Source organism: Schistocerca gregaria, chromosome 2 (assembly GCF_023897955.1).
Source record: "Schistocerca gregaria isolate iqSchGreg1 chromosome 2, iqSchGreg1.2, whole genome shotgun sequence".
NCBI lineage: Eukaryota > Metazoa > Arthropoda > Insecta > Orthoptera > Acrididae > Schistocerca > Schistocerca gregaria.
This window is the reverse complement of record NC_064921.1, coordinates 424904529-424929056: the sequence shown is the minus strand read 5'-3', so window position 1 is coordinate 424929056 and position 24528 is coordinate 424904529. Positions and strand designations below refer to the sequence as shown.

General features: G+C 43.7%; 1 protein-coding gene across 5 annotated transcripts in view; it reads left to right on the top strand.

The window, feature by feature from the left end:
- Positions 1-24528, top strand: part of LOC126336174 (uncharacterized) — a 72304-nt gene that overhangs the window by 10521 nt on the left and 37255 nt on the right. For 2 of the 5 annotated variants that reach the window (XM_049999674.1, XM_049999672.1), the window contains exon 2: positions 15287-15402. The exons of the other annotated variants lie outside the window; for them this stretch is intronic. The gene's annotated coding sequence lies outside the window, so the exon portion shown is untranslated. The remainder of the gene's footprint in view (positions 1-15286; positions 15403-24528) is intronic. 5 annotated transcript variants of the gene reach the window in all.

Sequence of the window (24528 nt, the reverse complement as noted above, 5' to 3'; positions counted from 1 at the left end):
TATTCCAGTGTCTTTTCCCTCTTCCTTTTCCGGGCGCGAGTGGTTACATTCTTATTTTTTGTAGAGCCTTGTGGTGGCTTTATGGTTTCTGGTGTTATGAGGATGGTCACAGATTATTTGTCCCTTAACAATATGGTAGAATACCCACGTGTCGGCCGGTGTGGCCGAACGGTTCTAGGCGCTTCAGTCTGGAACCGCACTAACGCTACGGTCGCAGGTTCGAATCCTGCCTCCGGCATGGATGTGTGTGATGTCCTTAGGTTAGTTAGGTTTAAGTAGTTCTAAGTTCTAGGGGACTGATGACCTCAGATGTTAAGTCCCATAGTGATCAGAGCCATTTAAACCAATACCCATGTTTTCACTGAAACAGAAATTTCTACCTCTGCATTTTACAGTCCTGTTTAATCATTAATAAATCCCCGTAGTTCTGTGTCTCACTTTCCGAAGGGAATGCAGCGTGACACAGAAAAACTGGAACATTTCCACGATTCAATAAAGCTAGAAGTGATGAAGGAAAGAAACTACAGTCATAGTAATTGAAATCTTGCCATTTACGAAACACTGATGGCATTTAACTTTTTTTTTAATTACGTACTTTAGATGGCGTCCTCCTGTACGAATACATTCGTTAAATCTGGTGTTGAGATTCCTCATTGATCGCTGCAACATCTCATCTGGAATATTCTGAACTGCATCCCGATTTCTCTGTTTTAACCCATCCAGGGTTCTTGGGCGAGTCGTGTAGACTTCGCTCTTGAGATAGCCCCACAAGGAAAAAATCACAAATGGATAACTCTGGCGATCTAGGGGGCCAGGGAATGTTATCGCACCATGAGATCACACGGTTGCCAAACAGTTCTCGCACACATGCCACTGATTGCCGTGCAGTGTGTAATGTTGCTCCGTCCTTTTAAAACCAGGCTTTGGAAAGTTGTTCAGTGCAGGTGCAAGGAAGGTTCGTAACATCTCCACGTAACGATCGGCACTGACAGTTATTGTGTTTCCCTGTTCATTTATGAAAAAATACGGTCCGATAATCCAACGTGATGAAATACTACACCATATTGTCGCTTTACTAGCGTGTAAAGGGCGCTCATGAAAGTCATTAGGATTTTTGTTTGCCCAGTAGCGGTAGTTTATTCACATAACCTGTGAGATGAAAAGTTGTCTCATCTGACATCCAAAACTTCCTTAGAAATTCATCGTCATTATTTATTTTTGTAATCATTTGTTGACAGAATCCTAATCGCAACCGGTAATCGATGTCCTTCATTTGTAGCACGAACTGTAGTTTGTACGGATGAAATTTTAAATCAAGATGAAGTATCCAGAATGATATTTTCACTCTGCAGCGGAGTGTGCGCTGATATGAAACTTCCTGGCAGATCAAAACTGTGTGCCGGGCCAAGACTCGAACTCGGGACCTTTGCCTTTTGCGGACAAGTGCTCTACCATCTGAGCTACCCAAGCACGACTCACGGCCCGTCCTGACAGCTATACTTCTGCCAGTACCTCGTCTACTACCTTCCAAACTTTACAGAAGCTCTCCTGCGAACCTTGCAGAACTAGCACTCCTGAAAGAAAGGATATTGCGGAACATGGCTTAGCCACAGCCTGGGGGATGTTTCCAGAATGAGATTTTCACTCTGCAGCAGAGTGTACGGTGATATGAAACTTCCTGGCAGATTAAAACTGTGTGCCGGACCGAGACTCGAACTCTGGACCTTTGCCGAGATCGAGTCTCAGTCCGTCACACAGTTTTAATCTGCCAGGAAGTTTCAAGCTGAAGTATTCTGCGAACACTCTCCCGGGACATTCTAACCACCGTTGCTTGATTACGAATTGAACGCCGTGGGCTCTGAAAGACGGGCCCCCCATACAACATCAACGTTCGCTGGAGAACGCACATTTCTTGGTCGTCCTGTCGGTTTCTTCTTGAGAGCAGATTCAGTCTCTTCAAACTTATTAATCCAACATCGTATCGCATGTTTCGATGCAATGGAATCATGACATCCTAAATTATAAAAACGTTGAAATTCCCTCTGCGCCGCTACCAAACTGTCACTGTTTTTATAAAACGCACGCTGCTGTCCGTTCCACCGATCCATGATTACTGGAATGCCGGACTCTTTACTCGCTAACTGTCTCGAGCCCGCAGTGCTGCCACCTGCCCATGGGTGCCACTACTCATTTCAAACATTCCCGTTGGTAGAGCATTTACCCGCGAAAGGCAAAGGTCCCGAGTTCGAGTCTCGGTCCGGCACACAGTTTTAATCTGCCAAGAAGTTTCATATCAGCGCACACTCCGCTGCAGAGTGAAAATCTCATTCTGGAAACATCCCCCAGGCTGTGGCTAAGCCATGTCTCCGCTATATCCTTTCTTTCAGTAGTGCTAGTTCTTCAAGGTTCACAGGAGAGCTTCTGTAAAGTTTGGAAGGTAGGAGACGAGATACTGGCAGAAGTAAAGCTCAGATGCTAGAGCACTTGCCCGCGTAAGGCAAAGGTCCCGAGTTCGAGTCTCGGTCGGGCACACAGTTTTAATCTGCCAGGAGGTTTCATTCCCGTTATTGTGTCATTCATTTGCGGCGACAAAATTACCACACAACATGTGTGCTGCAAATCTTGATTAAGGCTGCGAACATATCTTTCCCCTGAAGGTACGCTGCTCATTCAGTATAGACCAACATAATTTCTGGAGCGGTTAGTAAAAGCTAGCGCTCGGAGTCAGGTAAGATCAAGGTGTAACGTGAGCAAAAGGAGAATGGTACGAAGTCGTTGCGAAGCAGTCTGCCGTGGACGTAGGGAGTGAAGTTGGGCATCATGCAGCCTATTTCGCACAGTTTGAGTCGTAACACGACGTCCTGTGGCTGCACGAAAAGATTATTCAACATGGTGGCGTTGCTGTCAGAGTTACTCCGAGCCATAATCCGTAGGTAGCGGTCATCCACTGCAGTAGAAGCCCTTGGGCGGCCTGAGCGAGGCATGTCTTCGACAGTTCCTGTCTCTTTGCATCTCCTCCATGTCCGAACAAAATCGCTTTGGTTCACTCCGAGAAGCCTGGACGCTTCCCTTGTTGAGAGCCCGTCCTGTCACAAAGTAACAACGCGGACGCGATCGGGCCGCGGTATTGACCTTCTAGGCATGGTTGAACTGCAGACAACACAAGCCGTGTACCTCCTTCCTGGTGGAATGGCTGGAACTGATCGTCTGTCGGACCCCCTCCGTCTAATAGGCGCTGCTCATGCATGGTTGTTTACAATTTGGGCGGGTTTAGTGACATCTCTGAACAGTCAGAGGGACTGTGTCTGTGATACAATACCCACATCCAACGTGTCTTCAGGAGTTCTGGGAACCGGGGTGAAGCAAAACATTTTTTGAAGTGTGTATATAAAATTAAACACTTTTAATGCGTTAGTTGGAGATTTACGCGTGCTGGAGTGATATTCATTGTAAAAACAGGGAAGCAATAATTTTCTCTGCAATATGAACACTTTATAAACGCCGCATTTCTACAATTACATCGTTGTATTAAAGTTTCTACAGAAAAAAAACGTGGTTTACATCCATAGAACGTTCTCTCTCATGGAACAGTTTGTCAGAAAACCACGCGTAAGTAAATCCTACATGCTTGAATTACAACACCTTCTTGGAAAGTTATCTGCAGAATGCTCGTGGACGTTGTAAGTTCAAAACCTTCCTGGAAATTTACTTGCAATTGCATATTTTCCTTAATCTTTCCTTTTCATGCCTTTCATTAAAATATCAATCAATGAAATACAGCGAACATTACTTCGTTTTATATGCAGCGTACGTAACGTAAAAACTTAAAATAAAAACTGCTTCCGCATAGGGACTCGCTCCCTCAACCCTCGGATTACCGTTCAGTTCTCTATCCGCTGACCCAATCGCGGTCTGGAAACCATGTTAACATAAAATAATGTCTCATGCATCGCCCGCTCCGCGCCAAAAATGCTACTTTTTTTATTTTCTAAACTCTCTGCCATATGGCGCTACGACTTCTGTCACTTTCATTTCTGTTCAAATTCCGCTTATATCATAAATCTGGACAAATGGTTCAAATGGCTCTGAGCACTATGGGACTTAACTGCTGAGGTCATCAGTCCCCTAGAACTTAGAACTACTTAAACCTAACTAACCTAAGGACATCACACACATCCATGCCCGAGGCAGGATTCGAACCTGCGACCGTAGCGGTCGCGCAGTTCCAGGTTATAGCGCCTAGAACCGCTCGGCCACTTCAGCCGGCGGACAAAATTGGCGATGAGCATTAGGCGCGGTGCCCCTGTAGGCTGCATTTTCGTCCACAATAAACGTTCATGTTTACAGAAGTTGATTGATTTAACTGTGTTGTAGGGCGTTGTTGTGAGCTTCAGTACGAACGCGGTAAGTAACGTCTTGAATCAGCTGCTTGTTGAATTTTCAGTTTTAGAGCCCTAAACATAGTTTTTACATGGGCTTGAAAGAACATTTCTATGTGGTACAATAGTTTAAAAAAGTGCTACAGGTCGATCTGCTGCTCCACGCTAGTATACGCTTTGCAAGCCTCTTCAGCTCTGCGTAAGCACTGCAACCTACACCGTTTTGAATTTGTTTACTGTAGTAGAGTTTTAGATTCCCTCTACAATTTTTAGCCACTACACTTCCCTCCATTATTAAACTGACTAGGAAGGGGTTTTACGACTTTATTATAAATACAAAATCATATAGCGGTAATGCAGGAGTAGGTTTAATAGTGAATAGAAAAACAAGAGTGCGGGTAAGCTACTACAAACAGCATAGTGAACGCATTATTGTGACCAAGATAGTTACGAAGCCCACGCCTACTACAGTAGTACAAGTTTATATGCCAAGTAACTCTGCAGATGACGAAGAGATTGAAGAAATGTATGATCAAATAAAAGAAATTATTCAGATAGTGAAGGGAGACGAAAATTTAATAGCCATGGGTGACTGGAATTCGTTAGTAGGGAAAGGAAGAGAAGGAAACGTAGTAGGTGAATATGGACTGGGGTTAAGAAATGAAAGAGGAAGCCGCCTGGTAGAATTTTGCACAGAGTATAACTTAATCATAGCTAACACTTGGTTCAAGAATCATAAAAAAAGGTTGTATACATGGAAGAAGCCTGGAAATACTGACAGGTTTCATATAGATTATATAATGGTAAGACAAAGATTTAGGAAGCAGGTTTTAAATTGTAAGACATTCCCAGTGGCAGATGTGGACTCTGATCACAATCTATTGGTTATGAACTGTAGATTAAAACTGAAGAAACTGCAAAAAGGTGGGAATTCAAGGAGATGGGAACTGGATAAACTGACTAAACCAGAGATTGTACAGAGTTTCAGGGAGAGCATAAGGGAACGATTGATAGGAATGGGGGAAAGAAATAGAGGAGAAGAAGAATGGGTAGCTTTGAGGGATGAAGTAGTGACGGCAGCAGAGGATCAAGTAGATAAAAAGACGAGGGCTAGTAGAAATCCTTGGGTAACAGAAGAAATATTGAATTTAATTGATGAAAGGAGAAAATATAAAAATGTAGTAAATGAAGCAGGCAAAAAGGAATACAAACGTCTCAAAAATGAGATCGACAGGAAGTGCAAAATGGCTAAGCAGGGGTGGCTAGAGGACAAATGTAAGGATGCAGAGGCTTATCTCACTAGGGGTAAGATAGATACTGCCTACAGGAAAATTAAAGAGACCTTTGGAGAAAAGAAAACCACTTGTATGAATATCAAGACCTCAGATGGAAACCCAGTTCCAAGCAAAGAAGGGAAGACCACAACAACAACAATATATATGTACATTCGTATATGAAAAAAAGGCATCTCACAAAAAATTAAAAACGGCGGTTGCAGCCCATGTCAAAATATGTGCCTCGCAGCGCATTTTGGTTTGGGCGGATTCATAAAAACAGAAAATTCTTAAATTACAATGAATTCGAGGGCCCATCGCGACGGGGTTCTGATAAATACATACTTCGAAAAAATGACGGCTATTTGTACACATATCAATTTCTAGGTAAGTTCAAGTGCTTAAAAAAGTATTTAATATTTGAATACAATAAATTCTCGCAGATGTTCACCAAATTTAATTCTTTTTCCCATAAAAAAATATCAGATGAGTCGGGTAATCTGTCGACGATCCAGAACGAGCGAAGAAAAATGTTGTTTCTAGGAAAACGTGTTTAAAGTTTAGAGTAGCAAAGAAAATGATGTTTCAAAGCTTTCGGTTATTCTACAATCCCAGGACCATATAGGCATCGTTTCTCTTTCTCAAACGTGTTGTGGTTCTCAATTTGGTGCTGCATTTGTTCAGTCCTGGCTCTTTTAACAAACTGACACATTCCTTCCTCCGCGGCGACCACACGTTTTTTGCCAGATAAAACAGCAAAGTTTTAGCTGTTCGTCCCTATGACGATTCCTAACACGTCCATGGCCTTCAGAATAGATGACTAAGCTTCACTGAATATACCTGCAGCTATACATCCTGTTGTTTCGTTTTTTCCCTACAATGGAAGTGTCCGGTACCTATTACCAAATGTACGCTTTGAAGCCCATATTTTAAGCAAATCTTCAGTGGAAAGAAGTTCTTATCCTGGCCGAATCTTTTCTTGAACTAATTCATCGATCACCTGCAGGTGCCTATATTTCGATCGACGCACAGTTCCATTCAACACTCTGTAACTTCAGAAACCCTTTGCAAGCATAACTTATATACTTCAGTGGTGCAAATGATGTAACAAAATCTTTTTTATCGTTCTCGACCAGAATCTGCCCTTATTGTCTCAGGGTGCGTCCTATGAAGCGATTCCATCTTTTAGTGAATTTGTGCCACAAATTTATTTTCTCTCCAGTTCGATTCAGTAGTTCTTCACTGGTTATCCGATGTGTCCATCCGGTTTTTTAGCCTTCTTCTCTAGTAAAACTGTTCAAAACTTCTAATTTGGTCTTGTCTGAACTGTTTGTCGTCCACTTCTCACTTCCACACAAGGCTACACTCCAGTCGAATATCATCAGAAAAGACCTCTTACCACTTAAATTTAAATTCATTGTAATTACGAGAGCAATTTTAGAAAGAAAAAAATACATTTAAAAATGGAATCTTTCAGCAGTTTCCGAGGAGGCATATATATGACGCTAAGGCGTAAATCACTCTCAACGTCTTACCCGTATACACGTCTCCTCGTTTAACAATAACTTATGTTGCATTTATGCTTGCAAACACTGTCTGGAGCATTACTTCTGTTATTAATGATTAACGGTTTCGATCTGTCCAACAGATCATCTTCAGATCTGTCACCACAAGGTTCAGTTTCCCAACAGCGGTAAGAATAACATAAAATAAACGTAAAAATACAGTAGACGTTACTTTTGTGTCACCTTACAACTATTGACAAACTGAACCTTGTGGTGGCAGATCTGAAGATGATCTGCTGTGAACCGTTTAGTTATGCAATTCGCGCAGAGCTAACCTTGACCGCCATTTTATGCTGTATGGCTTCTCAGTTTGCCAGCCAAAAATTATTTTCAGTGTTTAAGATATGTACGTTTGTTTGTTCGTAAATATTTGTATGCTAAAATGATTTAATGGAGAATAATAATGTTGAACCCGACGACAAAATAAGGATCCGAGCTCGGAAAATTCCCTTAAGGCGGACAACAGCGCAATTCTCTGTCTTACATGAGTTTATGCTCCGTCTCTAATGATCTCATCGTATGCCCGATGCTCAGCCCGAATCTTCCTTCCTTTCTCCACGTAGATGTTTCGCTCATCGTAAACCTGCTATCTGCCAAGGTTTAGCGTAATCTCAGACAAGATTGAAGTATTAAGAGAAAGTAGTACACTACCTCGTTTGCAGGCCTCTCTTACAACTTTTTACTAAAGTTCCAGTAGAGCTAAGTCTCATTTTTATTTAACAGTCATGTGGAGACTCACTGTTAATTTATTCACAGTTATCGAATCAAATACTGATATCCACGAAACAATCTAACGCAATGTAGTTTGAGAACTTTTGAATACAAACAGTTTTATCTGCTACACCATAACGTATTTCTGTTATGTCCTGAACCCCTCTCTCAATTGGAATTTTCATTGGTCTAACTAAAATTCCTGTATGCTTCCTTCGAAATGAACACACGCTGCCACATTGCCTTATCTTCTCGTCAATCGCTTTCTCGTCGTTGTCAATATATTTACGTGTGTGATAAGATTATTGTGAAGTACCTCACAATACAACGACACCTGCGAGGCCAGACAGTGAATCAACAGGTCAGTGACCCTCTTCCCCTCCCCCTAATCAGCCTTAACTCGTACCGCTGAACTGAACTGAAAAGTTACAAGCTGAAGTACACTGGACGCACTATAGCTCCGTGCTACCGTGCCCACAACAGCACAGCGACATTCACATAGTTCCAGCGAGTCCAGTTTTCTGGATGGACTTACTGACGTCACAAAAAACGTCAAAAACGTGCTGTATGTCAGTAGTTTACGCAGACCAATTCTTTTGGTTAAATACTTTTGCTAAGTGACTCTCCATAGGTCATAACTATTGCTTGAATGTCATTAACTCCCCAGCAATCGTTACGTGAATTTTATTTATTTTAGGCCAGTTTAGGTCTTTAAGACCATATTCAGGAACACAAACATCACCACAGTATACATATGTTTACTTTATGATTTCCAAACATGTTTGTGAAATCATGACAGTCATGACAATGCGATGATGGTTTTATACGATGGACATTTCGTAAATAATGCACAGGTTGGTGTTACTGTGGATTGTTTGATGCAACAACAATAAAAATTACGTCAGATGTGGTTGGAGCCTGAGGAAGTAGCACATGTTTTTTTTTTTTTTTTTGTTTTTTTTATGTGTACTCCAACCTAAAATTGGCGAGAGGCAGAAATGGATCCTGTAGGAGTTTCGAGTACTATGGCTTAAGACCAGAGGTCAAACATCAAGATCGAAACTTAACGCAGCAAACTCGACAGAAATCACAGTGCGTTAACTGAAGTATGACGTGAGTTTGTAGTGGACGGTAGTACAGTTTCACGTTGGGACCGCGCGGTATTAGCCGAGCGGTCTCGGCGCTGCATTCGTGGACTGTGCGGCTGGTCCCGGCAGAGGTTCGAGTCCTCCCTCGGGCATGGGTGTGTGTGTTTGTCCTTAGGATAATTTAGGTTAAGTAGCGTGTAAGCTTAGGGACTAATAACCTCAGAAGTTAAGTCCCATAAGATTACACACACATTTGAACTTTTTTTTTCACGCTGGGTTAACGGTTTTCGTGGTGGTCGTACGGGGCATAGACGATAATCCGAGATCCGGAAGGCCGAAAACGTCAACAGGTGTACGAAGTGTAAATCTTATGGCAGTTGCTCTTGAAGATGATTGCTGTGAGACTTGTGAGGAAAACTCCGAAATTACGGGAATTTGTCGAACATAAGTATTCCGTATTCTCTCAATTGATCTGAGAAAGACAAAAATTTCTACGAGGCGGGTCCTGCAGTGTTTGACTGCTGATGAGAAGCACGAACGCCTGGACATTGCAACCTTGCTCAGACAACGATTCGATCGTGAAGGTCAAGGGTGCATGTGTCGAATTTTCGTCGTTGATGAAACGTGGTAGAGACTTTGAACCAAAGACGAAATCACAGTTCAATGAGAGGAGAGCTTCAGATTCTCCATGTCCGAAAATATTTCGACGCGCTCAATCAAAAGCTCAGGAAAACGATGAGTTTTTCTTATGACCGCCGTGGAGCCTTCATGACAGAATCCCATCTGGAACGAGTCTCACAGCAGTGTATTATAGTAACTTCATGAAAAACCTGCGCAGAAAAATGCACAAAACCCGACCTTAGTTGCTCATAGGCCGGGCCACTTATTCTCCACAATAATGCTCGTATACGGGCAGTGTTGTAGCCCAGACACTGGGCGAATACGGATGGGAAGTATTGCAGCGTCCTTGCTACAGCTCGGACATGCGTGGACGTCGTTATCTTTCCCCGGAAGAGTTTTCTACCACCGTTACCCGAGCCGTTCGACGGATGAACTAAAGTGGTGTCCTGTATGGAATAACAGAGCTTCTGACACGCTGGGGTCATAGAGCAACAGGGAGCTCTCTGCATCGATATGTCAGGTCGCCGCTCCGAGTGAGATGAATGTTTACAGCAGCAGACTTTCGTGCCTGGCGTCTGTTTGTACCGCCCAGAGAGAGGAAAGGGAAGGGGGCAGGGGGGGGGGAGGCGGTCTTACAGCGGCCCCCATTACTGGGATGGCTGTCTCGCTTGGGCGGCGAAGCTTTCTTGGCAGCCAGCGGTGGTGCTGCTGTCGTCTCAGCTGTCGTTAGATGGCTACTCTTCTCTGAGACCACGTCGGTGACAAAGTGCGTCTCTGCAGTGGCCAACGGAGTGGTTATCTGGTAGCTGGTGCCCTCTCACTCTTTGTTATTTGGATAGGATGGTGGTAGTGGCAGGATCCTCTTCTTTTTCCGTACGGAGATCGTACTCGAGTGCAGCGCGCAGTCGCCGCAGCTGACGGAGGACTCATCTGTCTGCCGCTAGGGCTGCTCTGAATGCTGCACGCTCTGCCGCCATGGGGTCTTTTGAGGCTACAGTGGCCTCTACGGTGGCAGTGCGCAAAGTGGGGTGCACACCTTCGCCGATCCTCCTCCAGTGCGTCTTTCCAGGCGCGGGCAGTGCTTGACACTTTTCCTCTCGCTGTCGACCCCCAACCCCCACCCTCTCACCTCTGCCACTGCTCTGGGTTCCCACTCGCTCCTGGGCAGCGGAAACTGTTGCAAGATCGTCTCCGTATAGCGCCATCCTAGAGTCCATCAGCTGCCGACGAGTTTTGTCCTTTGCCGATGTGTCTGTGGCTTGGCTGTGGTCAGTAATTGTCTGGTATCCACGCCGGAGGTGAGAGCCCCACCACAGCAAGCGCACTTCAGTCTCCATTACTTGCTTCTGTCAGAGGTGGAGCAATCGTGTTCACCTGAGCACTTCACGCACCTTGTCGTTTTGCGGCACAACTTCGCTGCACGTACTTATTTCTGGCACCTTTAGCTTTGGGGCATTGGATCCATGCCTGCAAAAGTGCCTCCATTTTGAACCCCTCTGAAATTCTGCTTCTGCCTTGGATTGCCTGCCGTTTGCTACAACAAACAGGGGCGGCCTCTTCTTATTGTTGTTGTTGTTGTCTTCAGTCCTGAGACTGGTTTGATGCAGCTCTCCATGCTACTCTATCCTGTGCAAGCTGCTTCATCTCCCAGTACCTACTGCAACCTACATCCTTCTGAATCTGCTTAGTGTACTCATCTCTCGGTCTCCCTCTACGATTTTTACCCTCCACGCTGCCCTCCAATGCTAAATTTGTGATCCCTTGATGCCTCAAAACATGTCCTACCAACCGATCCCTTCTTCTAGTCAAGTTGTGCCACAAACTTCTCTTCTCCCCAATCCTATTCAATACCTCCTCATTAGTTACGTGATCTATCCACCTTATCTTCAGTATTCTTCTGTAGCACCACATTTCGAAAGCTTCTATTCTCTTCTTGTCCAAACTAGTTATCGTCCATGTTTCACTTCCATACATGGCTACACTCCAAACAAATACTTTCAGAAACGACTTCCTGATACATAAATCTATATTCGATGTTAACAAATTTCTCTTCTTCAGAAACGCTTTCCTTGCCATTGCCAGTCTACATTTTATATCCTCTCTACTTCGACCATCATCAGTTATTTTACTTCCTAAATAGCAAAACTCCTTTACTACTTTAAGTGTCTCATTTCCTAATCTAATTCCCTCAGCATCACCCGATTTAATTTGACTACATTCCATTATCCTCGTTTTGCTTTTGTTGATGTTCATCTTATATCCTCCTTTCAAGACACTGTCCATTCCGTTCAACTGCTCTTCCAAGTCCTTTGCCGTCTCTGACAGAATTACAATGTCATCGGCGAACCTCAAAGTTTTTACTTCGTCTCCATGAATTTTAATACCTACTCCAAATTTTTCTTTTGTTTCCTTTACTGCTGGCTCAATATACAGATTGAATAACATCGGGGAGAGGCTACAACCCTGTCTCACTCCTTTCCCAAGCACTGCTTCCCTTTCATGCCCCTCGACTCTTATTACTGCCATCTGGTTTCTGTACAAATTATAAATAGCCTTTCGCTCCCTGTATTTTACCCCTGCCACCTTTAGAATTTGAAAAAGAGTATTCCAGTCAACATTGTCAAAAGCTTTCTCTAAGTCTACAAATGCTAGAAACGTAGGTTTGCCTTTTCTTAATCTTTCTTCTAAGATAAGTCGTAAGGTCAGTATTGCCTCACGTGTTCCAACATTTCTACGGAATCCAAACTGATCCTCCCCGAGGTCTGCATCTACCAGTTTTTCCATTCGTCTGTAAAGAATTCGCGTTAGTATTTTGCAGCCGTGGCTTATTAAACTGATAGTTCGGTAATTTTCACATCTGTCAGCACCTGCTTTCTTTGGGATTGGAATTATTATATTCTTCTTGAAGTCTGAGGGTATTTCGCCTGTCTCATACATCTTGCTCACCAGCTGGTAGAGTTTTGTCATGATTGGCTCTCCCAAGGCCGTCAGTAGTTCTAATGGAATGTTGTCTACTCCGGGGGCCTTGTTTCGACTCAGGTCTTTCAGTGCTCTGTCAAACTCTTCACGCAGTATCATATCTCCCATTTCGTCTTCATCTACATCCTCTTCTATTTCCATAATATTGTCCTCAAGTACATCGCCCTTGTATAAACCTTCTATATACTCCTTCCACCTTTCTGCCTTCCCTTCTTTGCTTAGAACTGGGCTGCCATCTGAGCTCTTGATATTCATACACGTGGTTCTCTTCTCTCCAAAGGTCTCTTTAATTTTCCTGTAGGCAGTATCTATCTTACCCCTAGTGAGATAAGCTTCTACATCCTTACATTTGTCCTCTAGCCATCCCTGTTTAGCCATTTTGCACTTCCTGTCGATCTCATTTTTGAGACGTTTGTATTCCTTTTTGCCTGCTTCATTTACTGCATTTTTATATTTTCTCCTTTCATCAATTAAATTCAATATTTCTTCTGTTACCCAAGGATTTCTAGCAGCCCTCGTCTTTGTACCTACTTTATCCTCTGCTGCCTTCACTACTACATCCCTCAGAGCTACCCATTCTTCTTCTACTGTATTTCTTTCCCCTATTCCTGTCAATTGTTCCCTTATGCTCTCTCTGAAACTCTGTACAACCTCTGGTTCTTTCAGTTTATCCAGGTCCCATCTCCTTAATTTCCCACATTTTTGCAGTTTCTTCAGTTTTAATCTACAGGTCACAACCAATAGATTGTGGTCAGAGTCCATATCTGCCCCTGGAAATGTCTTACAACTTAAAACCTGGTTCCTAAATCTCTGTTTTACCATTATATAATCTATCTGATACCTTTTAGTATCTCCAGGGTTCTTCTACGTATACAACCTTCTTTCATGATTCTTAAACCAAGTGTTAGCTATGATTAAGTTGTGCTCTGTGCAAAATTCTACTAGGCGGCTTCCTCTTTCATTTCTTAGCCCCAATCCATATTCACCTACTATGTTTCCTTCTCTCCCTTTTCCTACACTCGAATTCCAGTCACCCATTACTATTAAATTTTCGTCTCCCTTCACTATCTGAATAATTTCTTTTATTTCATCATACATTTCTTCAATTTCTTCATCATCTGCAGAGCTAGTTGGCATATAAACTTGTACTACTGTAGTAGGTGTGGGCTTCGTATCTATCTTGGCCACAATAATGCGTTCACTATGCTGTTTGTAGTAGCTTACCCGCATTCCTATTTCCCTATTCATTATTAAACCTACTCCTGCATTACCCCTATTTGATTTTGTGTTTATAACCCTGTAGTCACCTGACCAGAAGTCTTGTTCCTCCTGCCACCGAACTTCGCTAATTCCCACTATATCTAACTTTAACCTATCCATTTCCCTTTTTAAATTTTCTAACCTACCTGCCCGATTAAGGGATCTGACATTCCACGCTCCGAGCCGATGCCAAATTAAGCACCTTTGAGTCATCTAGTTTCCGAACTTATTTTATTTGAGTACCAGTTTCGGCGCTTAGGAAGATTCCACCTTGGTTCTGATAAGATAGGGAATAGCAACACTGGTATTAGTAGCGATACCTTCAATCATCATCTGCCGACTGTTAGATGTAACAGAACAAGAATTGTAATGCCAAAATTTTTACAATCGGAAGTGATTATAATTTTTTTTCTTGCCACCGTATCTTTATAAAATACAATGGGAAACATTAAAACCGAATTACAAACAGGGAGTCTAAAGATCATATGTCTCCTACTTGACAAAGCATACTTTAATATAAAATATGGTCTATGCCCATGGGTTGGCATATGTACGTAAGATGCGCTGTCATTCTAACGAAATGGCCTTTTTGCATGTACACAGGATGAACTAGAGCACCGGCAAAGTTTCAGAGGTCGTCCAGAAATATTTTCTTAATTATTATTATTATTATGTAGTATTCTGCCTAGTGGCATGTCTGCAGGTCCATGTCTTCATACGGAGAATTTCTGATTTCACTGTTCCCTGTCTTCAGCTTCTTCCTTCAGTCTGTTGTATCTCCTTCCATCTTTCATGTCGTCCAGATGTTGAATTCTTCTTCTTCCTCGTCCTGCGTCTGCTCTGAGTTTCCCTTCGATGACATCATGTATGAGTCCCTCGTGTGTAAGTACATGTCCAATCCAGTTGGCCTTTCTCTGAAGAATTGTACGCAGAATACTTCTCTTCTCTCCTACTCTTCGCAGTACATCATCATTTTTATGCGATCTGTCCGCTTGACCTTTTCCGTTCTCCTCCAGCACCACATTTCAAAGCTCTCTAAGTATTTTTTTCTCCTTCTTTCTCATGGTCCACGTCTCTCCTCCGTACAGTCCAATCCTCCAAATGTAGCACTTTATCAGTTTTTTCCTCAATGCCAAACTCAACTTGCTGGTCAGCAAAGTCCTCTTCTTGTTGAAAGCAGCTTTGGCCACGGCGATTCTTGGTCGGATTTCGTTGGTGCAGTGGGCATCCTTTGTGATAGAACTTCCCAGGTACTTGAACTGATTCACATTTTCCAGTTCCCGACTGCCAAGAGGTATCTTCAAGTGTTTCTCACGTTTTGATATGCGCATCACTTTCGATTTTTCGATGTTGATTTCCATTCCTCTTTTTCTTCCCGTTTCCACTAAATTGTTCATCATGTGTTGCAGCTGTATCTGACTTTGGCGAGCACTACCAGGTCGTCTGCATACTTGATGAGACGCCCTCCTACTTTGAAGTTCCCGCATCCTTTCAGCTCTTCTCTCGCCAGAATTTCTCCATACAGGTTGGTATAAGAGATCTGTGATCTCGAGAGGCTCGTCACCGAGTAATTACATTTCGTTTTTTACCCCTTGTATCGGTATCGCATTGAAAGTATCTGCGCAACAGTTAATATGTCGACGGTAAGCGACGTGTGTCTTGCTTGAAGACAAACTTGTTGCATTCGCTCACAGTACTTGATGTAGACAATAGTTAGGCCCACCTTCCTCTAGGTACTCAAGCTTTTATCCACTACTGCTCAGTCCAATCTAGGGTTGGTTCTTCCGTTGGTGTTAGTTGCACTTTAACGGTGCTACAGAACAGTATGGAAAGGATTTAATGATGAAAACTTAGCTTATATGCATCTCGTCTACGGGTTCACTAAATGCAATGGATACAGGGGTAAGAAATCAAACAAAATGTAATTACTCTCTAAGGAACCAAAATAGTCAGAAAAGTTCCCTGAACAAACTCTAAAATATTTTTAGGTGGCGTCCTGCTTCATCCTGTACAGTTGACATGATTTGTACGTAGATTCTTCTCTCACTCCTAGTGTTACGCTACAATTTTCTTTATAACAATAAGCCGGCCAGTATGGCCGAGCGGTTCTAGGCGCTACAGTCTGGAACTGCGCGACCGCTTCGCTGGTACGTTAAGTTCCTAAAGCTACTGTTGTTTATTTTTATTTGGAACTGGAGTTACAATGAAGCCAGTTGTTTTTAACAAAACATTTCTAGAAAGTTTTATTCCTGTGAGCAGGAGTTATTGTAGATTTTTTATTACGTATTTCCGTTTTTTAAGTAGTAGTTTGTACAAACAGCTTCTATATAGTCCACACAGTAATGATACGCAAATTGGTTTCCCACAGATTTTTGACTAACACAAATCTAAGGTATTTTAACAATGTTTTTAGCTATTGTGTTTGATGTTTTCAAGGTAGCCAACACTGTAAGAACAAGGCCAGTAAATTGTGTAAACTAAACTACCTATGTATGTAGGCCGCTGCGCACCATTATGATGTACATCGAGGACAGTGTGTAATAATTGGGACCTCGTGTCATCTACTCTTGTACGAAGCTTATACAATTATATTATGTTTGCTTCACGTACGTGTCTTATTGTAACGAATTCTCATACACTCAAGAGCCAAAGAGACTTGAACACCTTTCTAATATTGTGTAGGGATCCCGCAAGCACGCAGAGGTGTCGCAGCGTCACATGGACTCGACTAATGACTGAAGTAGTGCTGTAGGGAACTGACACCATGAATCCTGCAGGGCTGTCCATAAATCCGTAAGAGTACGAGGGGGGTGGATATCTCTTCTGAACAGCACGATGCAAGGCATCCCAGACACGAGTACGCTCAATAATGTTCATGTCTGGGGAGTGTTTAAACTCAGAAGAGTGTTCCTGGACGTATGGGGTGTCGCATTGTCCTGCTGGAATTGCCCAAGTCCGTCGGAAGCACAATGGACGCGAATTTCTGCAGGTGATCGGACAGGATGCTTACGTGCATGTCACCTGTCAGAATTTAATCACACCAACTGCACACGCCCACACCATTACAGAGCCTTCACAAGCTTGTACAGTCACCTGCTGACATGCAGGGTCCATGGATTCATGAGGTTGTCTCCTCACCGTACGCGTCTGTCCGCTTGATAGAATTGGAAACGAGAATCGTCCGTTATGTTTCCAGTCATCAACAGTCCAATGTAAGTGTTGACGGGCCGAGGCGAGGCGTAAAGCTTAGTGCCATGCAGTCATCAAGGGTATAAAGAGTAGGCCTTCGGCTCCGAGAGCCCACATCGATAATGTTTCATTGGCGGGTTCGCACGCTGACACTTGTTGATGGCCCAGCATTGAAATCTGCAGCAATTTGGGGAGAGTGTTGCACGTCTGCCACGTTGTACGATTCTCGTCAGTCGTCTTCGGTCCCGTTCTTGCAGGATCTTTTTCCGGCCACAGCGTTGTCGGATATTTGATGTATTACCAGATTCCTGATATTCACGGTACACTCGTGAAATGGCCGCCGTGTCCCATCACTCGTGCGCCGACTATAACACTACGTTCAAACGCACTTAAATCTTGATGACCTGCCATTGGAGCAGCAGCAACTGATCAACAACTGCGCCAGACACTTGTTGTCTTACATAGGCGTTGCCGACCGCAGAGCCGTATTCTGCCTTTTTAAATATACTCCTCGAAATGGAAAAAAGAACACATTGACACCGGTGTGTCAGACCCCCATACTTGCTCCGGACACTGCGAGAGGGCTGTACAAGCAATGATCACACGCACGGCACAGCGGACATACCAGGAACCGCGGTGTTGGCCGTCGAATGGCGCTAGCTGCGCAATATTTGTGCACCGCCGCCGTCAGTGTCAGCCAGTTTGCCGTGGCATACGGAGCTCCATCGCAGTCTTTAACACTGGTAGCATGCCGCGACAGCGTGGACGTGAACCGTATGTGCAGTTGACGGACTTTGAGCGAGGGCGTATAGTGGGCATGCGGGAGGCCGGGTGGACGTACCGCCGAATTGCTCAACACGTGGGGCGTGAGGTCTCCACAGTACATCGACGTTGTCGCCAGTGGTCGGCGGAAGATGCACGTGCCCGTCGACCTGGGACCGGACCGCAGCGACGCACGGATGCACGCCAAGACCGTAGGATCCTACGCAGTGCCGTAGGGGACCGCACCGCCACTTCCCAGAAAATTAGGGACACTGTTGCTCCTGGGGTATCGGCGAGGACCATTCGCAACCGTCTCCATGAATCTGGGCTACGGTCTCGCACACCGTTAGGCCGTCTTCCGCTCACGCCCCAACATCGTGCAGCCCGCCTCCAGTGGTGTCGCGACAGGCGTGAATGGAGGGACGAATGGAGACATGTCGTCTTCAGCGATGATAGTCGCTTCTGCCTTGGTGCCAATAATGGTCGTATGCGTGTTTGGCGCCGTGCAGGTGAGCGCCACAATCAGAACTGCATACGACCGAGGCACACAGGGCCAACACCCGGCATCATGGTGTGGGGAGCGATCTCCTGCACTGGCCGTACACCTCTGGTGATAGTCGAAGGGACACTGAATTGTGCACGGTACATCCAAACCGTCGTCGAACCCATCGTTCTACCATTCCTAGACCGGCAAGGGAACTTGCTGTTCCAACAGGACAATGCACGTCCGCATGTATCCCGTGCCACCCAACGTGCTCTAGAAGGTGTAAGTCAACTACCCTGGCCAGCAAGATCTCCGGATCTGTCCCCCATTGAGCATGTTTGGGACTGGATGAAGCGTCGTCTCACGCGGTCTGCACGTCCAGCAAGAACGCTGGTCCAACTGAGGCGCCAGGTGGAAATGGCATGGCAAGCCGTTTCACAGGACTACATCCAGCATCTCGACGATCATCTCCATGGGAGAATAGCAGCCTGCATTGCTGCGAAAGGTGGATATACAGTGTACTAGTGCCGACATTGTGCATGCTCTGTTGCCTGTGTCTATGTGCCTGTGGTTCTGTCAGTGTGATCATGTGATGTATCTGACCCCAGGAATGTGTCAATAAAGTTTTCCCTTCCTGGGACAATGAATTCACGCTGTTCTTATTTCAATTTCCAGGAGTGTATCTCGGTATTTGAATACGCATACCTATATCAGTTTCTTTGGCGCCTCAGTGTAGTCTTTATCACTGATGACAGCGACGCAGTGGTTTAAATCTAGATATGCAAGATTATTAGAGGCTGGCTGCTGTACATTTTCTCAACTTTAAATAACCACAGTCGGCGAGCACACTCAATCAACATGGAATCGAGTCTGAAAAATATTACTGCAGGCAATATGACGGTTAAGAAATCAATACTGACAACAATCATTGAGTCGACAAGAAAATATTTACAGCTAATCAAGTCGAGATTGTGAGCTACCTTTTTGTTGTCGTAATAAGCAATTTGTCGATGTGCTTTCATCGTGTACCACCACACAAATCAGCGGGGCCGCATCACCTACGGACAGCCAAATGGTAAGGCGACCACTCGAGAATAGCGGAAAATCCCGGTTCGCGTCCGGCTCAGGCACGAATTTTCACTGTCGTCATTCCATTCAACAACTGACGGTTGTCCATATTCGCAATTGCGAATGCATTTAATGTAAATTTATTTTCTGTCACCCTGTGACAGAAGTGTTGAAGCGGCGTCATGTTTGAGTAAAAACTGCAATATTGAGAGATTTACACCATATTCCTCGACAGAAGAAGAAGACAGCGCAAATTTTCGGAAGTTCGAGTCTCTAGTTAATTGCGCCAAAGTTTGAACACCGAGACTATTTTACACAACGAGTATTAATTCAAATGACAAACCATGCCTAAACTATCTTCTCTTCAACTTCATCGTCAATACAGAAATACAAGAGAATTCACTTTCTTGTGAAGCTGATATAAGATTTAGCCACGTCGGAAACTATGTAGGCTGCAGTGAGCCTTGTTCTCTTGAACATTTGATGCAGTACAACAATACTTGAGAGATTATGAAGTATTTCACGAGGTTTACTTCTTTCAGTATTTAATTTGAATCGTCAGGATTCCGTAGGACTGTAGATTATCATGTGATCGTGAATTTACATGTTCGACAGCGAAACAAAACATAGAGCAGAGACAGGAGCCATTGTGGTTTCTTCTCGAACGACGGAACTCGTCGTATGTCTGGGATATTCTTCCTAGGAGGACGTGAGATAGTACTAATACTATGCACAGAAAATTGTGTAATATTGTTAACTTCTTGACAAATAAAGAGAAAGTTTCGAAAAGCGCTGTGAAACTTTAAACTTCTTCCCTCCTATAGAACGTTCAGATAACTTACTTGACTGAAGTCGGCTAACGTCCTCTGAACCTGCAGATATTTCTACAGGCGAACTTGTAACCCACAGGCCTTTTGCGGGCATATCCAGCATGTAGCATAACAACAAAGACTGCTTTCTCCCTGATAGAAAACAAATAAGGAGAGTGAGAGAAAACTGTTTCGAATAATCTGATTGCTTATTTAGAATGAATAGACTGGTCCCGAACGGAGGTCTGTTAGTTGATTTATTTAAAAAGTCATTAATTAATACGTGCGATTTGAGCACGAAAGTAAAATTTCTAATACCATTAAATCACAGCCATGTCATGGCTTCAAAGTGTACCATCGGGCGGAGGGGACTAAATAATATTCTCCATTCTCCGATAATCTTCAGACGGCCGGGCCACGCCTCCAACCTGGGACAAAGAAACGTTGACCCCTCTCCGCCCTCCTGCCCCCCGGCCCCCGGTCAAGTTGGTATCACGGAAGTGAACTGTGGGGATATGCTGGAGGCAGCAAAACTCCGGAGGGACCAACTGCCTCCCCCAGTTACACACAGTTGTTCGGAGATGCAAGACGCGCCGCATCGTAAGCAGCAGTAACGCAGAAGTGGACGCCATCTCATCTCAGACTCTTTTCGATTCTTGGAAGCAGTCTCGCGTAACTCGTTTGCTGTCGCGTACTATGAATACCAACCCTAGTACTGCAGCGACTAAGATGGTTTCTCACGCGCTGTTACGCGAGTTTCCATGCTCGCGTCCAGTTTCGCGGCTACGAAGTCAGTATAGTAATCAGATACATCTTGCTGTCTGTGCTCCTCCTTTTACCTCTCAGCTCTAGTGGTTTACTATTAATGTAATTGAGGTACAATTCCTGCAATCATTATCACTCTCTCTGGGTGTTCAGTTCTCTGTTGTATTGTGATTAACGGTATCAAAAGCCTTCTGGAAAATTTGAAATATGGACTCAGTTTTAGATCCCCTGTCGATATCTCTCATTACTATATGAGAATTAAGAGGTAGTTGTGTTTCACAAGAACGATTACACTGAATCCGTGCTATATGTCAATGGATCGCTTCCATGGAGGTAATTCATAATGTTCGAAAAGAGTATATGTTCCAAAATCCAACTGTAAATCGACGTTAGTGGTATAGGTGTGTAAATAAACAGAGTACTCATATTTCCTTTCTTCCGTGTTTATGTTACCTGTGCAATTTTCTCGTCTATAGGTACGGATCCTTTCGTCGAGCAAGCGGTTATATATGATTGCTGAAAATGGAGCTATTACATCAGTATACTCTGAAAGGAGCCTAATTGGTTCACCTTTTGGACCAGAAGACTGGCCTTTATTAAGTGATTTGAGCTGTGTAGCTACAGCGAGGGTATCTACTTCTAAGTTACTGATGTTAGTAGTAGTTCTTGATTCCAGTTCTGGGCTATGTACTTCGTGTTCTTTGGTGAAGGACTTTCGGAAATCCGTATTTAGGAACTCCCCTTTAACGACACAGTCGTCGATAACATGAATACTCTATCCTAACATGAAAAACCATTGTGTTTGTCTCCTTCAAAACATTTTTGTTCTTTTGTTATGCAAGTCACGACGTTACATACGTTGTGATGAGTACTCTGTTCTTTCAAAGTGTGTCTTACTTCATATACAGTTTTATAACGCTCAAGTATCTTCCGCTTTTTCAGTAACGACAGTGCTATGTAGAATTATCCAGGAGTATTGCTCCTACTTATTTCTCGCATCACTGCAGATAGATATTGGTGTCAGTGGTGTTGAGAAACAGTTGAAGTCGCTAAAATGTAAGAAAGCTTCAGCACCCAATGGAATATCTATTAGATATTCCGTCTTAGTTCAACCCTTTTAATCATATCCTGTCGTAGATCGCTCCAACAAAAAAACTGTGCCCAGTGGTTGGAAGGAAGCGCAGGCCACACGCATCTAGAAAAGCGTATCAGAAGGGAACCACAGAACTAACGCCCAATATACTTGAGATCCATTTGTTATCGAATATTATAACTTATTCTGATCTCAAACGTAATGAGGTATCTCCTTGCCAAATAGCACAGATTCCGTAAACATCGACCACGTGAAACCCACCTCTCAGTTTTTCACTTGACATCCTGAAAGCCACGGATGAGCGCAGTCACAAGATGCATTATTTCTCGATTTCCAAAAAGTGTCGGCCTCAGTACCACATCTACGCTTAGTACAGTATGGGGTATTGAGCGAAATTTATGACTGGAAACGGATTTTTCGTTAGGGAGAAGGCAGTAAGTTATCTTGGATGGAGAGCCATCAACAGACGTAGAAGTAACATTGACTGTGCCCCAGGGAAGTGTGTTAGGACCCCGGTGGGTAATGTTGTATAGTAATTACGTTAAAGAAAATATTTTGGTAACCTCAGACTTTTCACAGATGGTGCAGGTATCTCTAATGAGAGCTGTCAGAACAAACTGTTCAGATAGATCTTTATAAGATTTGAAAGTGGTGCAAACAACTTGCTTTAAATGTTCAAAAATGTAAAACTGTGCACATCATAAAACGAAAACAACGCGGTGTCCTATTATTACATTACCAACGAGTCACAGATGGAGTCTGTCATCTCGTAGAAACACCTGAGCGTATCAGTTTGTAGGGGTGTGAAATGGAGCTATCACACAGGCTCAGTCATAGGTAAAGCAGGGGGCAGACTACGATTCATTCTTAGGATACTATGGAGATGCAATCAGTCTACAAACGAGACTGTTTACAAAATAGTCGTGCGACTCATCCTGGAATTTTGGTCAAGCGTGGGTCCCGTACCACAGAGGAGTAACAAGGGACATTCAACGAGAAAGAGAAAGGCAGCACTAATGGTCACAGGTCTGTTTGACCAGTGGGAAAGTCTCGCGGAGATGCCGATGAAATTTAACTGGCAGAAGCTTGAAGATGAAGACAAACTGTCCTGAGGAAGTCTAGGTAGTAAATTTCAAGAATCTGCTTTACATGATGAATCTAGGCCTGTACTACAACAGCCTACGTGTCGCTCCCGTACGAATTGCGAGGATAGGTTTGTACTAATTACAGTACCCACAGAGTCATTTGAGCAATCATTCGTTCCTCACTCAGTGCGTGAATCGAACGTTAAGAAACGTTGGTAACATGTACAATGGGAAGTGCCTTCTGCCATGTAGTTCACAATGGTTTGCGCATTATGGGTGTAGAAGTAGAATTATTGTTACAAAAAAAAAGGTTGAAATGTCTCTGAACACTATGGGACGTAACTTCTGAGGTCATCAGTCCCCTAGAACTTAGAACTACTTAAACCTAACTGACCTAAGGACATCACACACACACATGCCCGAGGCAGGATTCGAACCTGCGACCGCAGCTGCCGCGCGGTTCCCGACTGAAGCGCCTAGAACCGCTCGGTCACATCGGCAGGCCCAGCGAACGTACTTTATAAGACACAAGAAAATTACATTTTACAATGCATTCAAATCTACACTTCCCTCAGGACCACACAATTATTGTTCCAATCTGGTGCCAGATAAATTGAGCTTTAGAGCAACCTGGGTAAATCTATTGCCGCCCACCTCGTCGAAAGTGAACATGGAATTACAGTTAGTCCTCGCACATGAGGATGTTCCATTCATGTGAAACAAGGAAATTTATGGATGTAATGGAGGAGCTGGAAATTGTCTGCCAGCAGTCGTCTCGTGGTGCGCTACTTAACGTGGCAATGAGGAGCGCTGGTTTATCGGAACGTTTCAAAAACCATTTTGAGCTTGACCAGTGACAGCAGTTGCCGGCAGGCACATCAGCTCCCTAGGTTTGGCCTGTAATAGTTGTGGGTCTCACATATGAGAACATGTTCGGTATTATATGACATAAAGGTTTTTCTACATCGATAGCCAGCTTACTCTGAAGCTCAGTGAAATTAGCACCAAACTGAAACAATAGTTATATGTTCCTGTGGTAAGTCTGGGTATAAATACATTGTAAAGTGTAATGTTTCTTGTTTCTTGTGACATACCTTCGCTGGTACGTTAGTTCCTGGTGCTTATTTTTCATTGGAACTGGCATTAAAATGAAGCGAAGTTTCCAGTCAAGTTTTATTCCTGTAAGCAAGAGTAATTGTATATTTTTTCTTATGTGTTTGCGTTTTTAAATAGCGATGTGTACAAACTACTTTTGGTTCGCACAGCAACCACCATGCAGGTCGACCCGCTAATGTCTGTGCGACTGCCTTTTGAATAATACAAACCTAAGTTATTTCAGCAACGATTTTGTGTATTATGTTTGATGTTTTACAAACATTAGCCAACGTATTACGAA